General features: G+C 43.2%; 1 long non-coding RNA gene across 2 annotated transcripts in view; it reads right to left on the bottom strand.

Annotated features, from left to right (window-relative positions):
• LOC137755398 (uncharacterized) overlaps positions 1–20,731 on the bottom strand; it is a 129,062-nt gene that overhangs the window by 1,046 nt on the left and 107,285 nt on the right. Inside the window, exon 3 of one of the 2 annotated variants that reach the window (XR_011072011.1) lies at positions 10,219–10,379. The exons of the other annotated variant lie outside the window; for it this stretch is intronic. This is a non-coding gene — a long non-coding RNA (uncharacterized lncRNA). Of the gene's footprint in view, positions 1–10,218; positions 10,380–20,731 lie in introns of those variants that run through there. 2 annotated transcript variants of the gene reach the window in all.

The following is a 20,731-nucleotide window of genomic DNA, read 5'->3' as shown; positions in this document are numbered from 1 at the left end:
TCACTAATTATTAGAGAAATGTAAATCAAAACTACAATGAGGTACCACCTCACACTGGTCAGAATGGCCATCACCAAAAAATCTACAAACAATAAATGCTGGAGAAGGTATGGAGAAAAGGGAACCCTCTTACACTGTTGGTGGGAATGCAAATTGATACAGCCACTATGGAGAACAGTATGGAGGTTCCTTAAAAAACTAAAAATAGAGCTACCATATGACCCAGCAATCCCACTCCTGCACATATACCAGAGAAGACCATGATTCCAAAAGATACATGCACCTCAGTGTATGTATTTAGGAAGCAACCTAAATGTCCATCAACAGAGGAATGGATAAAGAAAACGTGGTGCATATATACAATGGAATATTACTCAGCCATAAAAAGGAACGAAATTGTGCCATTTGCAGAGACGTGGATGGACCTAGAGACTGTCTCCATTTTTTAACATAACAAGCAGACCACACGCTGAGCCTCCTGCCTAGAATGTGGGGCACGGGAAAGGGTGTGCCAGGGACGCCTCACAGCTTCTATCTGCCCACTCACATTTCCCAGGCTCCCTTGCTGTTAGTGAGATCATGTGACTTAGTTGCCGTGGAGTCTGAGGCATTTACTAGAGGGTGGAGCCTCCACCAGTGCAGGTGAAACAAGGCCCACGCTGGCCCACAGCGGACATATCAAATAAGTGGTAAATAAATGTTCATGTGTAATAAACCATTGAGATCTGGGATTGTTTGTTCCTGCAGCATAACTTAGCCTAAACTCACCAATACAACTGTGTTGTCATTCCCTTCTCTCAGATGAGAAACCTGGGGCTCAGGGCTTCCCTGGTGGCACAGTGGTGAAGAATCCACCTGTCCGGCTTCCCTGGTGGCACAGTGGTTGAGAATCCACCTGCCAATGCAGGGGACACGAGTTTGATCCCTGATCCAGGAAGATCCCACATGCCGCGTGTGCCACAACTACTGAGCCTGTGCTCTAGAGCCCGTGAGCCACAACTACTGAGCCCACGTGCCGCAACTACTAGAGCCTGCAAGCCTAGAGCCCGTGCTCCACAACTAGAGAAGCCACTGCAATAAGCCTGCGCACTGCAATGAAGAGTAGCCCCTGCTCGCCGCAACTAGAGAAAGCTCGCGCACAGCAAGGAAGACTCAACGCAGCCAAAAATAAATAAATAAATAAACAAACAAACAAATAAATAAATAAAATCTATTAAAAAAAGTTGCATTTTAAATCGGGCAATGGTGTGCATCATGCCTGAAAACAAAGGGAGAATGTACGCAGAATGACCCATATTGGCGATTGACAATATGCTAGGCATGAGGTAGTGAGGGCTTGAACTTGGGAGGAAGCAGTCATTTATTCATTTATTTGGTTGGCACTTACGGACCCTTACCATGCTAAGTTCAGAGGGAACAAATATACTATGAGTACACAATTATTCTCCATCCCCTTTCCCAATTTAATTATCTTCACAGAATTTATCATTACCTGAAATTCTACTTAGATATTTGTTTGTTTATGTATTATTTTATTTTCTGTCTCACCCTCCAGAAAAGGTGTTCCACGAGGGCAGACAGACCATATGTATAAATACTCAACAAATACTTGCTGAATTAAAGAATAAGTGAAAATTATACTGAACCTTATAGACAAAGTCAAACATCTTTTCTGATACAGTTCTACAGCTTTGTAGCTTCAGGCTAATTTAGTACCAAAAGCCCCTACAAGACCCTCCTGCTGTGTTTACGATAAAATTAAATTATTGCTACAACTGCCCTCCTTTCAGCCTACTACTAAAGTATTTCCCCATAAATTTTGCTCCCTTTCTGTTCAGAAATTCTTCTTTCTCTGGTAGAAATGAAGCTAGGAGAGAGATGATTATCTATGCTTTACTCTCAGCACATCTTTCTGAATTACTTGTATCTAGATATTTGTTTATTAATTTAATACAGTGGTTAAATACTCATTAGCTTTTTCCTTGCAACTTCAGTTCACAAATTTAGTTGAATGTAAATAATACCAAACACTTTCTCTCTCAAAGCTATTGGGAAAAGGGACAGAGGTGAGGGTCAGAGGCGAGGGGTGAGGGGTGGCAGGGTTGGAGGAGGGCTCAGAAGGTCAACAATTAGCAATGGTTTTACTACCACCTCCCTGTGGGTTTTACAACTCCCCTCTCTCTTCAGCTTTAGCTGCTCACCTCAGTCATGGGGCTCTAACACCCCCCTCTCTGAGCAACACTTGAATCTGCTTCCCTTAAAAATAATAGCACTTCACATTTGTAGAGTCTTATAAGTCTACAAAATGCTTTTTACCTCTATGATCTTACTTACATCTTATTTAGTCTCTTTGTTCTCAAACAGATTATTAGTTTTTGTTTTTGTTTTGTTTTTCTCAGAGAACTAAGAGGAAAACTTGAGTAACAGAGGTGGGAAAAGGAAGTTCCTAGATAGTGAGTTATAAACTGACTAAATGCTAACCCTGTAATCATGATGAGACCAAAGCTGTTTTGATTGGCTCAGGTTCCTCACTCTGGACAGCATTGATTTATTACCTTCCAAGGGCTGTTTTTTCCCTTGTCCTCTGCTGTCTGGATCATCCATACTTGGTTGTGTTGGAAGGCTGATACTGCTCCAAAGGGAATGTAGGTCCCACTTGTCTCTCAGTCTAGTCAGTAGCTGGCTCTGTCTTCCCTGCAAGCTGGAAACTGGCAGCTCCTCACCTCATTCCCCTCCCAGGTAATCTCTCCATTAGCTTACCCTTATCACCTGTTAGGGGCCTACTGCTGACTCAGAAGTAAATGGTTCTTCCTTTGTTCTGATATCTATCCTCTAAGTTCTTTTCTCCAATTCATCTGACCTCAGACTATTTCTATTTTTTCTTCCTGTTGTTGTTGTTTTTCTGATACTTCCTGCCACTGCACTTGTTGATGCTCTTTTCATCTTGCACGTGGGCAGCTGATAACCTGTTCTGTCCCCATTATCTCAGGTTAACAATTCCACCCGCTTTCTTGGGTATTAATCACTCACGTGCCCTGGGAAACTGGGACGTCCCAAAGTCATCTCATTACGTTTTTACCAAGGCCAGCCCAATACCTTAGGGACCCTGGTAATAATAAAATAATAATTACCGTTATTGAGTTCTTACTGACACAGAGTGCCAGGCAATTTACATAGGTGATTTTACTTAATCCTCTACACAGCCCTTCGAGGTCAAGTTTGAGAGGGTGGGTCAACAGAGGCTTTATTTGAATGATTTAAATTAAACCACATACAAAAGATAGTGACTGGATATGTGGGGTTATGTGGCCAGTCCTATACACTGAGACCCCCAACTCTCAGGAAACTCTATGGAGATTGTACCATATGTAGAATAAAACTTATCCTGAGTCAGAAGAGAGGTAAATCCTGGTGTACATTTACTAAATCTAGAGACTGCAAATGAAACTGATACTAATACTTCTTATGGAAGTCAGTTACATCAGTGACCCCCAGTCAACCACACTTGATGGCATTCATATCCTTGTGTAGCCCCTCCCCTTGAATCAGGGCTGGACGTGTGACTTATTTTAAGGAATAGAAATGGCAGAAGTGACACTGTGTCTGTTCCAAGCCTATGCTCTAAGAATGTCTGGTAGCTTCTACTTTTCTGCTTGCAGGAGCCCTGAGCACCAGTTGATAAGTCCATGTGGAGAGGGAGAGGGGTCTTCACGGTGAGAAAGTGAGTTCTTGCCTTGCCAACATCCATCCCAGTTGGGTCTGGCCTTCTGGACATCCCTGACAAGGTGTCAGACCTGGAAGTGAAGCCATCCTGGAGATTCCAGCCCCAGCTGCCATCTGACTGCAGCCATGTTAGAGACCCAGATGAGACCAGCAGAAATGACCAGCAGAGCACCAAGCACTCAACCCACACAATCATGAGAAATCAATAACAACAACAACAACAAAAGACTGTTGTTGTTTGTTTGTTTGTTTTGGCCGCGCCGCACAGCTTGCGTGATCTTGATTCCCAACAAGACTGTTGTTGGGAATTCCCTGGTAGTCCAGTGGTTAGGACTCTGTGTGCTCTTACTACTGGGGGCCTGGGTTCAATCCCTGGTCAGCGAACTAAGATCCCACAAGCTGTGTGGCCAAAAACAAACAAACAAACAAACAAAAGCCCAAGATTGTTGTTTTAAGCTACTACATTTTTGAGTGGTTTATTAAGCAGTAATAGATAACCAAAACAGTACCAATATTAATAATGTTAAAGGTTATGGTTGGTTTGGAGTCCCATTAATTAATATTAGATCAAGAGGCTTAAGAATACCAGAATCCGAAAAGAATCTAAAAAAGAGTGGATATATGTATTCGTATGACAGATTCACTTTGCTGTACACCTGAAACTAACACAACACTGTAAGTCAATTATACCCTAGTAAAAATTAAAGAAAAAAAAGAATACCAGAATCCTACCTTAGACCACAACCATCCCCCCACCTTCCAGGTCTGGAGGGAGAACTATACACAGGAGACAGTGGCAGAAGAAAAATAACACCTGAATTTTAGTTAGGCTTACACTTTCTGATAAGGTGGTCTGAGGTCACATACCTAGAACTGGAGGCTTATAGGGCCCTTTTTCAGGGGCCAAATTAAAAATATCTAACCACTAGGACAGCTAGGACGCTGCCTAATCAAGATGGACACTGGCTGACCCAGGCCACACCTTCACAGTGTAACTACAACCTGCTGTTCCCTCTCTCTAAGCCTGAGCGCATGCCTGGGTTGGACTGTCACTCGGTCCCATGGGGACAAAGGGAGAAAACCCCGGAGCGATCCTTCTCTTGCGTATGATCCAACACATCATGCATGACCCTATCTGCTGGGGGAAATGGCCTGGTCAGTGTCTTGAAATCTAACCAACCAGACTAATCACTCCTCTCGTGGAGGTAGGGGAACACCAAGGGTGACCCCTTACATATTATCTCATTTAATCCTCACAGTAACTCTGAAAGGTAGATATTTTTCTTGCCATATTACCCATGAGAAAGTTAAATATTAGAGAGGTTGAGTAACTTGTTTGAGGTCACACAATTAGTATTAGGAATTACATGGTTGGGCCGGGGGAGGTCAGTAAGAAGAGATGATTTTTGAGTATGGCGCATTGTGAAATCACTCACATCGTCATCTCAGTTTCTTGTTCAAGTGAAAGACAAAAAGTCAAATGAACGTCCTGTACCGTTAAAGACACCCAAGGAAACAGGGCCCAAAGTCACCCTTTTTTGTGGCTTAATTATAGAACAGGTGGGAGGAAGGCATCTCTCTCTACTTCAGCAGAGAAGTGGCTGCACACCGGCTGTGGTTAGTGATATGAGTCAGTGAATAGCCACTCAGAAATGCATGTGAGACTTTCTCTCCCCCCTATATCCTTGAGAGGTACAGAAGGGACCTGTGGTTCCAGTGACCTTCTTGTGGAGGCTGCTTCTGTCCATATTATCCAACTGTAGTGTCAAACTAGAGTGGTCTGGAGAGATGTGTGTTACACAAACATTACATCTCTGACAGAAAACTCTGTATTTGTTCCACCCCCACATTCTCCATTCAAGTTCCCAGAAGTTTGCAATTATCCTCAAAAGACGTTTCCAAATAAGGCTTACTCAGCTTTGGTTTTCAGTAGGATGAGATTATTTTGTTTTGATTTTTTTTTTTTTTCCATTTCTTTTAACTTGGTTGACCATTCTAGGCTGGTGTATAAAAGCTGGTCATGAACCACACACCCATTCCCATTCACCTTTCACCTGCTTGTTCTTTCTCTCCTCATCCTGGATTCTTGGCCCTACATACCAGTTTGATGTAGGCATCTCCCTCTTTCTTTGTGTCAATCCCACTTCTTTCTTCAGGGGACTCCACTTTCTCCTCTAGGCCACATGGACTTTGACCTCTTGCTCAGTTTTCAGTTGTTCTAACTCCTCTGGCTTGGTATCCTATATTGACTTAGCTGAGATTCTTTCATACTAAGCCCTGGTATTGTGGAATCCCACCAGCCAACTGCAGCTGGGTGGCATCTATTTTCCAAGCCCTTTGCCTTGGACAGAAAACTACCTGACAAAAACAATGGCAGAGGAGAGGGAAGAGTTGCTTTTAACTCCCACTTGCTGGCACAGCCAGCCAAATTTCTGCTTGCCTCTGCACCCCTTTCCTTCTGGATCCAAGAGATTTAGGAAGGATAAAAAAATATCCTTGGTTACAACAACTTTGGAAAACTGTTTAGCAGTATCTGCTAAAATCGAACATGTGTGTATACTTTTACCAAACAATTCTACTCCTGGATATATACCCAACAGAAAGGCAAACATATGTTCACCAAAAGATATGTACAAGAATGCTCATAGCAGGATTATTCATAATAGCTAAAAACTGGAAACAATCCAAATGTCCAACAGCAGTAGAATGAATAAAGAGTTCATTCAATATGTATTCATATAATACTCTATATAACAATGAAAAAGAACAGACTACTGCTATGTGCAACAATGTGGATGACTCTTACAGATACAATGTTGACCCAAAAAAGCCACAAACAAAAGAATACATAATATATATTCCATTTATGTGAAATTCTAAAACAGAAGAAACTGATCAATGTTGTTAGAAGTCAGAAAAGTGGTTACCATATGGGGAGTCATAATCAGGTGGGGATATGAGAGGATTGGATGCTGATAATGTTTTGTTTCTTAATCTGGGTACTGATTAAACTAGTGTGTCCATTTTGCAAAAATTCATCCAGCTGTACACTTAAGATTCATGTACTTTCCTATATATGGTATATGTGAATAAAGTGAATGACAGAAAGAAAAATTTCCTTGCCTTGTCTTGAAAATGTCATTATAAAGGACACTCAAGGTTAGTGGCTCGGTAAATGGGTTTTCTGGTATTCTTATTTGTCATTCTGGAAAACCTAGCAATTCCTATTAACCTAAAAAGCCTATAGATTCCTCTGCTGTAATGGCAACATTCCCCCCAACCTCCACGTGAACGTCATAATATTTAGCAGGACATGGTCAGTGGTATGGCACACAGCCAACACTCTACAGGTTCACAGGTGGAATGGAAGGAACAACACTAGCTCTAAGAAGGATTCAGGCGGGTGTTCTGGGATGAGTTAACCAGGTTGGCTGGATAAGACAGCCTGCAGGCTGCAGAGCATGGGGCCATAGCAAATCTGGACATTGTCAAGGGCTGAAGCTGGAACAGAGGACCAAGAAGATTATCTTAGATTATCTTATCTTAGTGAATTATCTTACCTAGCCAAAGAAACAGGCAGAGCAGCAGAGGGTAGGTGCAGGAAGACGGGATAGAAATGGAGACCATCAGGACAGAGAAAGTGGATTTGGTAGAAAATGGAGCATGGGAGTGAGCAGCCACAGGCTGGCCATAGAGCCTTTACAGTCTTAGTGGATTGGGAAAGAATTGTGAAAGGGCTGATCTGTTTTAGACAAAAATGTTATACTCTTTCCACTGTTCTACCCAGCCTCCCTTTCTGGGCTCTTTGTTTGGGTGACATTCCTCACTCACATCCTACCTCCAAACTCTCCTTCTAGCTTCTAGGATTTTGGTTCCTTGAACATTTCTCAGCTCTGCTGGCTTCTATGATTTGGGCATCTCTCACTGCCTTGGGTGAGAAACTCCACACATTAGCCAACAACCTCCTGACCCCTCCCAGGTCAACCATACTCCTCTCCTTCAGTCACCATCACCCTAATAGGGGGTGCAGGAGATCCTTGATAGAAAGAACCAAACAAGCCTATTGCCTCAGAACTCAAGATCATTTCTTTGCTGCTGGAGCCACCATATACTGTCTCTTATTCTGTCCCTGTTCTAGTTTGGTCCCTTTCAGACTGTGTTATTGTACTTGGCAAATCCATGCAGGTTGACATGGGAGTCTTATAACAAAGTCCACTAATGTCTGCTTCCATGCTGGGAATTCCTCCAGGCTATAGTCCTTTCTGTCCCCTTTGCTTCTACTTATTCATTGCCTCCCCTTGTTTTCCTACCCATATTGGCTCCATACCTTGGCACCACTCTAGGACAGTGAGGGGACCAGGCACCGTACCCTCGTCCCTCTAGGATGCTACCCTACTTGGCCACCTTTGTTCCATTTTATCCTATCAGGAGAGGGTAATCAAAATTCCCTTTGTTTCTATGGTATTTTTTGCTGCTTACCTGGCTATTTGATATTCTCTTTCCTAAAATGTTGCAAACTAGGATCTGAACCAACAGCAGCAATAATGGGTAGTGGAAATCTGCATTTTGGAAACTGGTAAAACGGGGTTGAATTCCTGAATCTGTCTATCACCTGCTAGTGAGGAGACTTTGGACATGTTACCTGACCTTTCTAAACCTCAGTTTCATCATCTGTAAAATAGTGATGTAGTCTTGGAGAGTTGTTGGGAAGATGAAGTAATATTATGTGAGACTTATGTGAACTACTTACTAAATGCTTGTTGTTATTATTGGAAGATTTGTTATGAGAACAGTTATTATCCACCTTCCCAGTTACTGAATAGTGTTAAGGAGTTCAGCTGATCTGAAAAATAAAATGCATTTGCTGCGAAGTACACAAATGAATCCCTCTCTATGAGCGTCCACCAAGAGAAGCATACACAACAAGCTCTGCAAAGAAGCACATTCTGAGGTGCAGAAGAATGCAATTCAAGGATAAAAATTAAGCACCAAAATCACATTATGCATTAAAAAACACAAATAGTAAGAAAATGATAGACTCAAGAAAAAGTCACAGTCCTAAGACATTGCTGATCTCAATAAATGGCTGTTGACTGTGGAAGGGCCTAAGGGAAGTTGGCTCCAAAGTACTCTATGCTCAGTCTACCTATATAGAATTCTAGAGAGAAATAGTGTTCATGTTGAATGTGGCAGCAGGCTGAGGGTATGAGAGAACAAGGCAGCAACAAGAAATGCAAGGGTTTGAGCAGCAATAAGACAAAGGCCAATTAATCGACAGAAATCAAGAGTGAGTAAATAAATATCAGAGGGCAGAGCAAGATAGGATGACCAAAGTACATGCAAACAATCTGCAGGGAGGAGAGCTGTTGATCAGTCAAACAGTTGGCGGCAGAGAGGGTCACAGGAAATGTGGAAGAGGCAGAGTTGAAGGGAGAACATACAGTACCCAGATCCAGCAGAGAAGGACTCTCAATACAGAAGCAACATGCTCTCTTAGCCTCAGCAGCCATTATAGTCCTCTCACCCTGGTGAGAATGCATCTGTAGTGAGCCTGGTCTGTACTCTTGCTGGTGATAGTCACTGTATGACTAGGAGTGGGGGTGAGACTTGACAAAGTTCTCTGGAAAATTATTTCAGTGCTGTCTTCACTGACTTCTTGGAGGCAGGTTTATCTGAGTGTCATTGATGGAAAGAGAAGACTTGATTGGATCATGAATCTGATCAGTAAATCCCCATGGGCAGTCCTCAGGTCCACAGCCTTCCTGGTTAATAAAATGGCAGGATTATCCAGGGTGTCTTTCTGAGGAAAATATTTAATGTGCCTAGTAATTTTTCTGGTTTTACACCTCAGTGGAGAAATAGAGAGTATTGCCCTAGAAATATGTTTTCCTTTCAGATGTGCAATGCCAAGTACATCTTTAAAGAGTCCAAAAATGTCAATCTTAAAGCCCCTGAAGGAATCTTTTGTCTGGTGGTGTATCAATTTTTATATAGATGAGCTAAGTTCCACAGAAAATTTGGGAGGCCAAGTGACATAGTGAAAGTGCATGGGTTTTAGTATCTGACAAATCTAGTTTGAATTTCAGCTTTACCACTTAACAGCTATGTGACTTTGCACAAATTATTTAACCACTCTGAGTCTCAGTTTCCCCAACTATAAAATGGAGATAATAAAACATAAAAGAATTTGTAACTACAATGTGTAACTGCAGAATAATTGCTCCTCAAAAATGTCCATGTTCTAATCCCTGTAACCTGCAAGTATGTTGAATATGTTACCTTACTTGGCAAATGGATTTTGCAGACGTGATTAAGGTTAACACCTTGAGATGGGAAGATTATTCTGGACTATCTAGGTGGGCCCAAGATAATCACATGAGTCCTTAAAAGCAGCAAACTTTTCCAGGTAAGGTCAGTCAGAGGGAGATGTGACTCTGGAGGGTCATAGAGATATGATGTAAAGAGGACTCGACTCACCATTACTGGCTCTGAAAATGGAAGAAGGGTACCATGAGCCAAGGAACGCAGGCATCCTGTAGAAGCTGAAAAAGCCTAGGAAACAGATTTTTCCCTAGCGCCTCCAGAAAGGAATGAAGCCCTGATGATATCTTGATTTTAGTCCAGTGGGGCCCATGTTGAACTTCAAAACTTCAGAGCTGTAAGATAATAAATTTCTGTTGTTTAAGCCACTAAAGGTGTGGTAATTTGTTCTAGCAGCAATAGAAACCAATACATACAGGCACCAAAAATGGCTCAGGACCATGGGGATAATTGACGGCATGGCTGTCTAATTAACCAATTGATGACTCATAATAATCAAGCAGTAATTATTGATATGATGAAAATGATCTTCATAACTCATAAATATTATTCCAAAATAATACTTATTTTTTTCCTTCTAATCTTCCATTTTAAAATGCAGATGTGGCCAAGCAAATCTGGCTACCCTAGCTCAAGAGTGATAAGAGAGATTTCTTAAAATGTGGAGTAAAAAAATAAGATATGGATGGCAGGAGTTGTAGACTGAGCCTCAGCTCCACTCTGAATTCAAGCATGTCAGGACACTCCCATATGGGCTGGCCACAGAAAGGGATAATGTGCTTCAAATAATAACTGGATTCCTTGGAGCTCATGTACTATCCTCAGGCTGCCCAAAGCTGAGACCCACCAACAAATGGCAATTCACTCAAGTTACCTTTACTAATAAATGGTTTATTATAAAGATACATATTTATGGAAACCCAGGGAAGGATGAGCAATCAGAGTAAGGAAGAACAGGAATAGGAGAGTGGCTATGGATTCCAGGCAGTTCCAAGACCTCAGCCACAGATTTTGTGAATCTTTACTTTTAAGTGACTCAGCTACTCCCTGTGTGTCGGTCGCCACACTCTCCACTCACTACCTCCTGGCTTTCTTACCATCTACTCTGTGTCTTTTCTGCATAATAGGCTCTGCTTACTCATAACTTAGGTTACTCATAACTTGACTTAGTCAAAGCTTTGACTCATTCAAGTTTCCTCCTGACTTCCCCAACTTCTCTTAATCCTACCGCCTTTCAGCTTTATTTGTGCATTTATTCATTAATTTGAAAAATACCTATTGACCACCTACTACGTGCCCCCATGCAGCTTATTGTTTAGTCAGAAAGAGAGACATTCATCACATAATCACAAAAGTGCTTCAGGTGTATTCTAATTGCCTCAGTTTCTTTGTTCAAACCAGGCCTTGGGGTCAGTTGCTGGAAACTCTGTGGACCAACTGGCTGCCTTCAGGAGCAGCAGCAATAGGTTGTCATGTTTATTACTACGTCACTCCTCTTTCCCCAGACAGAGCTGATCAGACTAAGGGCTGACATTTGACTAAGGACAATTAATACAGTGGCTGGCCAGCAAACTGCAGTTTGACTCAAACTATTAATAATAAGCTTCCCATAGAAGGAAGAAATTATAGTGTAGCAGACACTATATAGAATTAACATATTTACCACTGGGGGATAAGCTTAGACTCCAGAGCAGTAATCTAAATGTGGAAGGATGTCATCCATAGGGAGCTTTCTCATTCATGAGATGGAAAGTTAGAAGGCACTTATTTGATTCAGGGACTCTGAGAAGGAAGCAGGGCAGAGAGCAGGAGTGGTCTTGAACATAACGTAAGGCAGAGTCCATCACTCAAATCATGGCCAGAGTGAGGCGTAGGGAAACTCTGCCATGTTCCTTGCTGGAAGGTATCATAGCCTTAGGTAGGGGTAAATCAGTGACAGTTTCCATGAGGTGTGCTTCCTAGGGCTGGCTGGAAGATGTGGCAAGAGCAAGAGGCCTTTGGATTCTCTGAGACAGTCCTTAGTCTGAGCCTAAGTGCCAAGGCTTTCAACATAGTGCTGGTTTTTATGCCAGACTTATGTCATCGTGTTTACTTTAGGCAGTTCTCAATGAAGTATTTTATTTTATTTTATTTTTTGTTTGTTTGTTTGGCTGTGCTGCACGGCTTGCGGCATCTCAGTTCCCTGACCACGGAGATCGAATCCGTGCCCCCTGCAGTGGAAGCACGGAGTCCTAACCACTGGACCGCCAGGGAATTCCCTCAATGAAGTGTTTTAGACAAGCCACGGTATGCAAAGGCATCATGGCCACAACTAAAGCGTATGACCCTGAGTTCCCCTGTAGGAACCCATAGATAGGAGTTTATGTGGAGAAATTCAGATGGAGGGGCAGCCCCCTACCTTGTTGATTGTGGGTTGGCAACAAAGTTGGCATGGCTCAATTGGCTACAGATGCTGTGCTGTGTTAGTGGTGTGACTGGAAAGGAGGTAAACCCAGGAGTACCGAATAGTAAGAGCATTCTCTAGAAGGCAGATTGACTAAAGGGCTGGTGGTTCCTGGGAGTTTGTGTATTTTGGTTTTTGGAACAAGATGTCGGCACATTTGTTCTGCTGTCTGAAGACAGGCTTGATTTTGAAATAAAAACACACAGAGGACTATAAAGTTTCTCTGGGACCATCTGGTATTGTGTCCGAAAACTGACTTAGAGAGAAGTATTTGATGTTGGTCCATAGTTACTTGAGGTTATGGTGGTTCATGCAGACCCTAGTCATGGTCCTGGAACACGGAAGCAGGAATCCAGGAACTGTAGCTCTGCCAGGAGCAGAACAATGACCAACCAATAGGCTATATTAGCATTCACTGTGAAAGCCCAGGGGTTGAGGAGAGACAGTCATGAAGAGTACTCAGTGTTTGGAAGACCTCTGGCTACCAGAGACCACTGGCATCCCCCATTCCAACTCTGTACTACCCTTCAGAGGCCATCTGGTTCAGCTTTCTTGTGTTACTGGTGTAAATACTGAGGCCCAGAAAAGCCAAATAACCTTGTCTACTTCAGTTAATGGTTGAAACAAGAACAGAACTCATGCGATGACCCCCCCTTTTAAACAAGGTCTGGTGGGGAATCATCACAGTCAGAGCTGAAAAGCAGGCAATGAAATGTCTTTCGTATGAGCATCATATTTACATGCATGCTGAGAATCTGTGTTCAGTGGTTTCTTAGCAAGTAGTAATGGTGTTGATAAAGTTGTCCTAGACCCTCATTTAATCATCAGGGGACATCATTCAATCATCAAGTAGGGCAAGCCAGAAATCTCAGTGGTACTTGGTCCCCAACCCATATCCAATCCAATACCAAGCCTTGTCAATACCATCTTCTATCCATTTCTCTTTTTCCTTTTTATTTTTCTTTTTTGAAAACTTTATTCATTAATTTATTTTTTGGCTGCAGTGGGTCTTCGTTGCAGTACGCAGGCTTCTCATTGCAGTGGCTTCTCTTGTTGCAGATCACGGGCTCTAGGCACGTGGGCTTCAGTAGTTGTGGCACGTGGGCTCAGTGGTTGTGTCTCGCAGGCTCTAGAACTCAGGCTCAGTAGTTGTGGCTCACGGGCTTAGTTGCTCCGTGGCACATGGGATCTTCCCAGACCAGGGACCAAACCCATGTCCCCTGCATTGGCAGGCAGATTCTTAACCACTGCACCACCAGGGAAGTCCATCTCCTTTTTCTCTATAACCACTCTAGTCCAAGCTACCATTTTCTCTTGTCTGGACTTCTGAGACAGCTTTCTAATGGTTTGCCCACATTTCCTCTGCCTCCAGTCTACTTTCCTCACAGCAGCCAGTGGTCTTCTCCCTTCGCCTTATTTATTTTTTATTAATTAGTAGACTTTATTTCTTAGAGCAGTTTTAGGTTTACAAAAATCGAGCACATAGAGCAGAGAGTTCCCTTATACCCCCTCTCTACTCTACTCCCAGTTTCCTCTGTTATTAATATCTTGTATTCGTGTGGTACATTTGTTACAATTGATGAACCAATGTTAATATACTATTATTATTAACTAAAGCCCATCGTTCATATTGGGGTTCACACTTTGTATTATACAGTTCAATGGATTTTGACAAATGCATATTGTCATGTATTCACCATTACAGTATCATTCAGAACAGTTTCACTGCCCTAAAAAAAGGCCCTGGGCTCCACCTATTCATCCCTTGACAATGGTCTTTTCAAAGTGCAGATCTTACCCTATCACTCCCCTCATTCAGCTTCCCCTGGCTCCACTCTCTTTCTAGTTTTCTGTCTCCAATCATATAGGTCTTTTTGTTTCATTTCCTCAAACCACACTCCATGCTGCCTCAGAGTTTTGCTCATGCTGTTTCTTCCTGAAATTCTCCTTTCTACCTCCTGGCTCCACCCCCAGGTCTTATCATGGTTTGTAATTATGTTCTGTGATTATTGGATGGGCCTCCTTCTTGACTCTGAGCTCCTCACTGGCAAAGCTGTGCCATTGTAGCCACAGTACCTGGCACATAGTAGGTATGTAATAAATATTTGTTGAATAGCATTAATGAGTAAATTAATAAATGAACAGAGTTTCACCTGATTGTGTAGAGCCTGGGACGAATAGTGAAGGTTTGTAATGATGGCCGGGGATGAAAGGGCAAGTAAAATGAGAAACAAGTAAAAAGCTTTATCCAATAAGCTGAAAACATAGCTGAAAATTTGTAGAGGCCTCAATCCATCAGATTGTGTCAGAGGAGAGAGCTGGACGGGTAGGCATAGTGATAGAGAGTTTACATTTTCCATGGTGGAACTGTACCGGTGGTGACAAAGTACAGGGTGTGGTCACAGGAGTACACTGAAGTAGACTGGGAAGTGAAGACATTGAGTTTGAAAGGTCAAGGAACTAAGAAGCTGGGACACTGAGTGGGTGTTCCACAAAGTCAGCAAAATCCCTCTCCCCACAGGATGAAGAAATGAGCCAGGCATTTAACAAAATGTGAGGGTGTAACCAGGTTGGTAGATGACAGGAGAGAAGGTGGCTAGTTGGATGGCACGGATCTCAGTGGGGCAGGTTTTTCATACTAGAAGAGAAGAGAAACTGCTCAATTTCTAGCTTCAGGAGCTAGAATGTTGCTAGTGCCTCTCTCTACGTGGGGCAGGGAGGAATAAATAGCTTCTACTTGAAAGGACTGCAGGGGAAGTGGTAACCTCAGGGGAAAGCCAGGTTTCAGTTCAGGCTAGAAGGTGGTGGGAGATTACCTAGGTCTCTAGTTGCATGTAACAGAAATCAACTCTAGCTATCTGTGGCCAGTAGGGAGTAGAGGGTTGGGGGAGGAACCATTATGGGTGAGGGGAGGTGCTATGAGGTCTTTGTGAGCTGTGGAGGTACTCCAAATTTTGTCTACTAGAGTTAATTCTGTGAAGAAGTTGAAGAAGTAGGAGAAATTGTTCACCAACAGACAGGAGTCCTAAGGACACAAGTAAATGTCTGGTGAGGTAAAGAGAAGCAGAAATAGAGAAGTATGGGGATTAGAGTGGTTTATGGACTCCAAATGGTGGTGTCAGGAAGGTAGTATCTAGAATGGTAGCTAAAGGAGGACCTGTAAGCACAAGGTGACAGGTGTCCCACCTGTCCAATGCCTGAACTCCAGTTTCATTCCAGATCTCTGTCTGCCCCTGATTCATCTTTACCCACTGAATCTGAATTTCTGACCTCCGCCATCTCATCTCCTTCCTTTGGCCCAGAACATCTCTTAGCTCCTCACTGCGCCACCAAACCCTCTACTCCCTCCTTAAGAAGCTTCATTCTGGATTATTTCTTAAACTAACACCTGGTGTACGGGTTTGATGCTGACCCAGCCTGCCTCTTGAGCCCTGTCAAGCCCCCTTTTATCTTTTAACTTACCATATTATATTGTAACTATCTTTGTATGTCCTCTCCTCTTCTAATCGAGGTTTCCTCAGAACAGGGCCATTTTTGTTGTTGTTGTTGTTCTTGTTTATATTTCTCCCCTCTAATGCTTGTGACCTAGACAGGGATTAATTTGTTGGATGAATGACTGAATGAATGACTGAGTGAGTGAATGGACTTTTATCTATTATTGCCCTGTTCCTGTAGCCTAGAAATATTGAACTCAGAGAGGTGGCCTCTCTGATGAGACTTTTTCCATTTTTGCCCACCCTTTCCTATGATTACTGATTTCCTGGCCTTGATTCCATGCTTGTCAGACATAGACCATCTGCCGGGCTAGACAAATCCGGCTCATGAGACACCCTGTCCTGATTCTCCCTGGACTGCCTTCCCTGCCTCCTTCTAGAATATGGGCCTGACACATACTGACTGTTTTCTCCATTTCCTAAAATTGATACCTCTACAACATGGGCTGAGTCCCCATCCCCAAACACTTGGATTAGGGCCAGGATGGGATGAGACCAGGGACAGGCCATAAGGGCTTCAACTATATAGTTCATACTTTGTTTCTGAAGATGGAGACATAAGCATTCATTATTCTTTATGCCTTTTTGTAATTCTGAAAAGTTTCCATTTAAAAATTTAGGATTAAAGGTACAGTTAGCCCTCGGTATTTGTGGGGGAACTGGTTTCAGAACCCTTTGCAGATATCAAAATCCATGGATGCTCAAATCCCATAGTTGGTCCTCTGCATCCTTGGATGCAGAACTCATCAATATGGAGGGCCGAATGTACTAAGCTTTTAACTTAGTGGAATGCCTGCAGGTGGATCTGGGGATAGAGCCTCTGATGGACTCTTGAGGCTATGAGGAATTCAATCAAAACATTCAGCAGAGAGAGGACAGAGGGGCAGAGGCGGGCTTCTGGGCTCAGAGCCAATATCTTAGACTACAGGCTGTAAGTTCATTTTGACTGTGAAAGCCTTATGAATCTATTGTGTTTACCAGTGAAAAGCCTCAAAATAGGCAATTCCCAGCTTATTAGTTTATTTGTTGGGTTGTTGTCTGGAACTGGGAACCAGTTTTCCTATAGAAACAATATTACAAATTGTGTCTCTGCCCCAAGGCAAGCCCTCAAAAGCTTACAGAACCCTAATGTACCTAAATATTGTACTAACGATACTAAAGACCCTGACCACTATTTATAACGGTATTTCTGTGGGAAAGTGCATTTAGAGTTTTAGTACCAGTAACACATATTCCTCAGCCCTGGGAGTCCTCTGGACTCTTGACTTTATTCCCACAGTGCTGATTCTTATCAGAATGGCCCCATATGCGGTGGAGGCAGATTAGTTGCTTTCTGTTGCTACAGGATTCAAGCTGGAGTTCCAAGTAATTCATCTCCACTGAAACGATCCCAACCCCCACCATGCATCCTGGCCCATTATCTAAGTTTAGCCTCCCCAGCTCAATATGGAGCCTCTTATTTGTACATGCCTTGCATACCCTACCACAAGCCGACACTTAAACTCTGTTACATTAAGGACCTCACTTGCACATCTCTGGGACATCAGCAGACACAACCAGGAGTCCTCATTTCATGAGAGAAGTGGCGTAGGAGACCTTGGGACTAATACCACCCCTGAAACATTGGGAGGGAGGATAAGCCTAGGAATACCTTTGAAGAGGGAATAGCATGATCAAGAAAAGAATTCACCCTGATGTTGGTTAGAATAAGATGAAACATGCTTCAGGTTAGGACACTGATGACTTTGGCAGGGAGAAGTATTCCTGAGTGTGATACAGAGGAGCGCACTCAAATATTCCCACTTGGGGAGCTCACTTGGGGAACTGAAAACTTTAGGATCCATATGGTATTTTGGGGGCCTAAAACCAGAACTATCATTTCTCTGTAGGCAAAATGTCTTGCCTGTTGGCTATAAAAGTTGTAATTGTAGGAAACCTTTTCATTACATCCAAAGTCCCAGCCACAGTGGTGGAGGACAATGACATGTGGTGGTCCTGGTGACCAGGAGAAGTGGTGAGGATTCAAATTTGACCCTAGGAGAGCTGCAGAAGCCACTGAAGGAGAGCAAGTCCTGGGGCACTCAGGATTAGAGCAACTGTGGACAGTTGGGTCTTGGAGCCCTTGTACAACACAAGGCTTATTTTGGAACAGCACTCTGATTGGGAAACTACCTTGCCCCCAGTGTGTATAGTCTTGGTGGGACTAAATCAAACTGCCTTGTTATCCCATAACCAAGGAGCTAGGCCAACAGGCTCTCCTGAGATGTGAATCTTTTTTTTTAAAATATTTTTACATTTTTGGCTGCGTTGGGTCTTCGTAGCTGTGCGCAGGCTTTCTCTAGTTGCGACAAGTGGGGGCTACTCTTCATTGTGGTGCCCGGGCTTCTCAGTGCGGTGGCTTCTCTTGTTGCGGAGCATGGGCTCTAGGCACGTGGGCTTCAGTAGTTGCGGCGCGTGGGCTCAGTAGTTGTGGCTTGTGGGCTCTAGAGTGCAGGCTCAGTAGTTGTGGCAGGCGGGCTTAGTTGCTCCTTGGCATGTGGGATCTTCCCAGACCAGGGCTCGAACCCGTGTCCCCTGCACTGGCAGGCAGATTCTTAACCAGTGCACCACCAGGGAAGCCCCTGAGATATGAATCCTGAATGATGTGACCTAGACACTGAAAATCTGGTTGGCACCCATTGTCCCACAGCTGTGCCCTTAGACTGTCAAGGACTTCCTGCCGTCTAAACCTCTAGAGATATCCTGGTTCCTGTCCTTCTCTAGGAAGATTCCCCAGCTTTCCCATTATCCTTCTAAAACATTTATTTTCTACTCAAATTTTCCAGAGTCTGTTTCTGTTGTGTACAACTGAGGAACTCTAACTAATATAGACCCTAACTGCAGAACGTTGATCAATCAGGGCAAATCTGCTACTACAACTTGTAAAGCAACTCAAAGCATAAATCTACTGAGGACATAATTATACCATGTCATCCCCACATACAAAAATAATAATTCATGGGACTTCCCTGGTGGTCCAGTGGCTAGGACTCCATGCTCCCAATGCGGTGGGCCTGGGTTCCATCCTTGGTCAGGGAACTAGATCCCACATGCTGCAACTCAGCGTTTGCATGCCGCAATGAAGATCTCGCATGCCTCAACTAAGACCCGGCACAGCCAAATAAATAAATAAATATTTAAAAAACAAAACAAAACAAAAAAACTAAAAAGAAAATGATAATTCATGTCATTGAGAAGTAATGGGCTCCACTTTTACCTCAGAAGGCCAAGGTGGGTGGATAGAGGGAAGGTTAACATAAACATTGCCCTGGGAGCAGGTTATCAATTACTAGCCCTGCACTATGCTCTATATCATGATGACATAATAATTACAATGGTTGTATTCAATAGTAACCATGGTTTTATCTCATTTATTCACAGAAATAAATATATTTATTTACAGTAACAGAAAGATGTTCAGGAAAACAGGCAAATTGCAGTGCCATTCCTTTGTCATCATTTAAAAGGACTGAATTAAGATTCAATGTTAAATTGAAAATAACAACTGAGACAAAGTGTGTCTGGAAGTGTGTCTGTTAATTAAACCAAACAATTGGCCAAATAAAGTGAGGTATGTTTCAACTCAGCTAGTTGACATTTTCTATTCGTTCCACAGCTAGCAGGCTGGGTGGCTGGGCTTGCCTGAAAAAGAGCAGGCTACTTTATCTATTGATGCCTGGTTCAAAGAGGTCCCATTCATCCCACCAGATAGTCTGCTGGACCTCAGCCTATGGGGTAGCCTGGCTCTTAGGCTCATGAAGGGACGTTTCACATGCCAGTGGAACATAGGTTTGTGGGTTCCAGTCTTTAGATTGAAACAATGATGGACTAAGTGGGTCAGACAGCTTTCTCTGGTCTAGCTGGTCTCTCTCCCACCTGATATAAGGCCACTGCAGCATGGATAGAAACTGGGGACATTCAATGTATGTGCTGTCCCTGGATTTCCGGCTCTGACTAGAGGCCCATGACCCCACCATATCCTGGAAAACCTACTCCCTCTCCTCACTGTCATATTTCTGCCATCATTATAGTCTGTGCCTCCCATCACCCCAGCTCCCATCCAAGCCAGATCTCACCCATGATCTCGGTTTCCAGAATTCTGGATGAGCACGAGACCTTCAGGGAAGTGGTTTTAGATACAAGTATAGGAGCCTCCCTACTACATAAGTGAGGCCATTCAACAGATCCAGCGTCCTTCACGTATATTCCCTTCAGAGTTAGAGTCAGAGACCTTCAGCAGTGTAACTGGCCACCTCCCTTGTGTGACAGTTTTATCAGTCTCTTCACCTCCTTCATCCCAGTCCCAGTGTCCTTTGTAATAAATACGGAATTCTGCCTCTGTAGAATTACAACTTCTACAAGTCCTCTATCTGAGACCACTATCTGATCCTACTGATCTCTGACTTCCGGCATAGGTCTTTACAAAATAAAAACTTTAAGCAACCTGCAACTTATCCCTGATCTGGAAGGAATATGAAAGAAAGACTGCCTACGATTGAGTAAGTCTAAATACGTGGCATTGCTGTGTTGCCTATGCATTGTCTTAATCATTTATGAACAGCAACTTGTACGACTTCCTGGAGGTCATGCTCTATCTGCACAATTTCAGGATATACTTCCCCAATCTGACATGAGCCCACAAAACAGGTTCTTTGACCACTGGCAGTAGCAGGCTGACTGACACCAGGCCAACTCCAAAAACTGTGTTAGA

The sequence above is a fragment of the Eschrichtius robustus genome, chromosome 20 (assembly GCF_028021215.1).
Source record: "Eschrichtius robustus isolate mEscRob2 chromosome 20, mEscRob2.pri, whole genome shotgun sequence".
NCBI classification, from domain to species: Eukaryota; Metazoa; Chordata; class Mammalia; order Artiodactyla; family Eschrichtiidae; genus Eschrichtius; species Eschrichtius robustus.
This window is presented reverse-complemented; position numbering and strand designations above follow the sequence as displayed.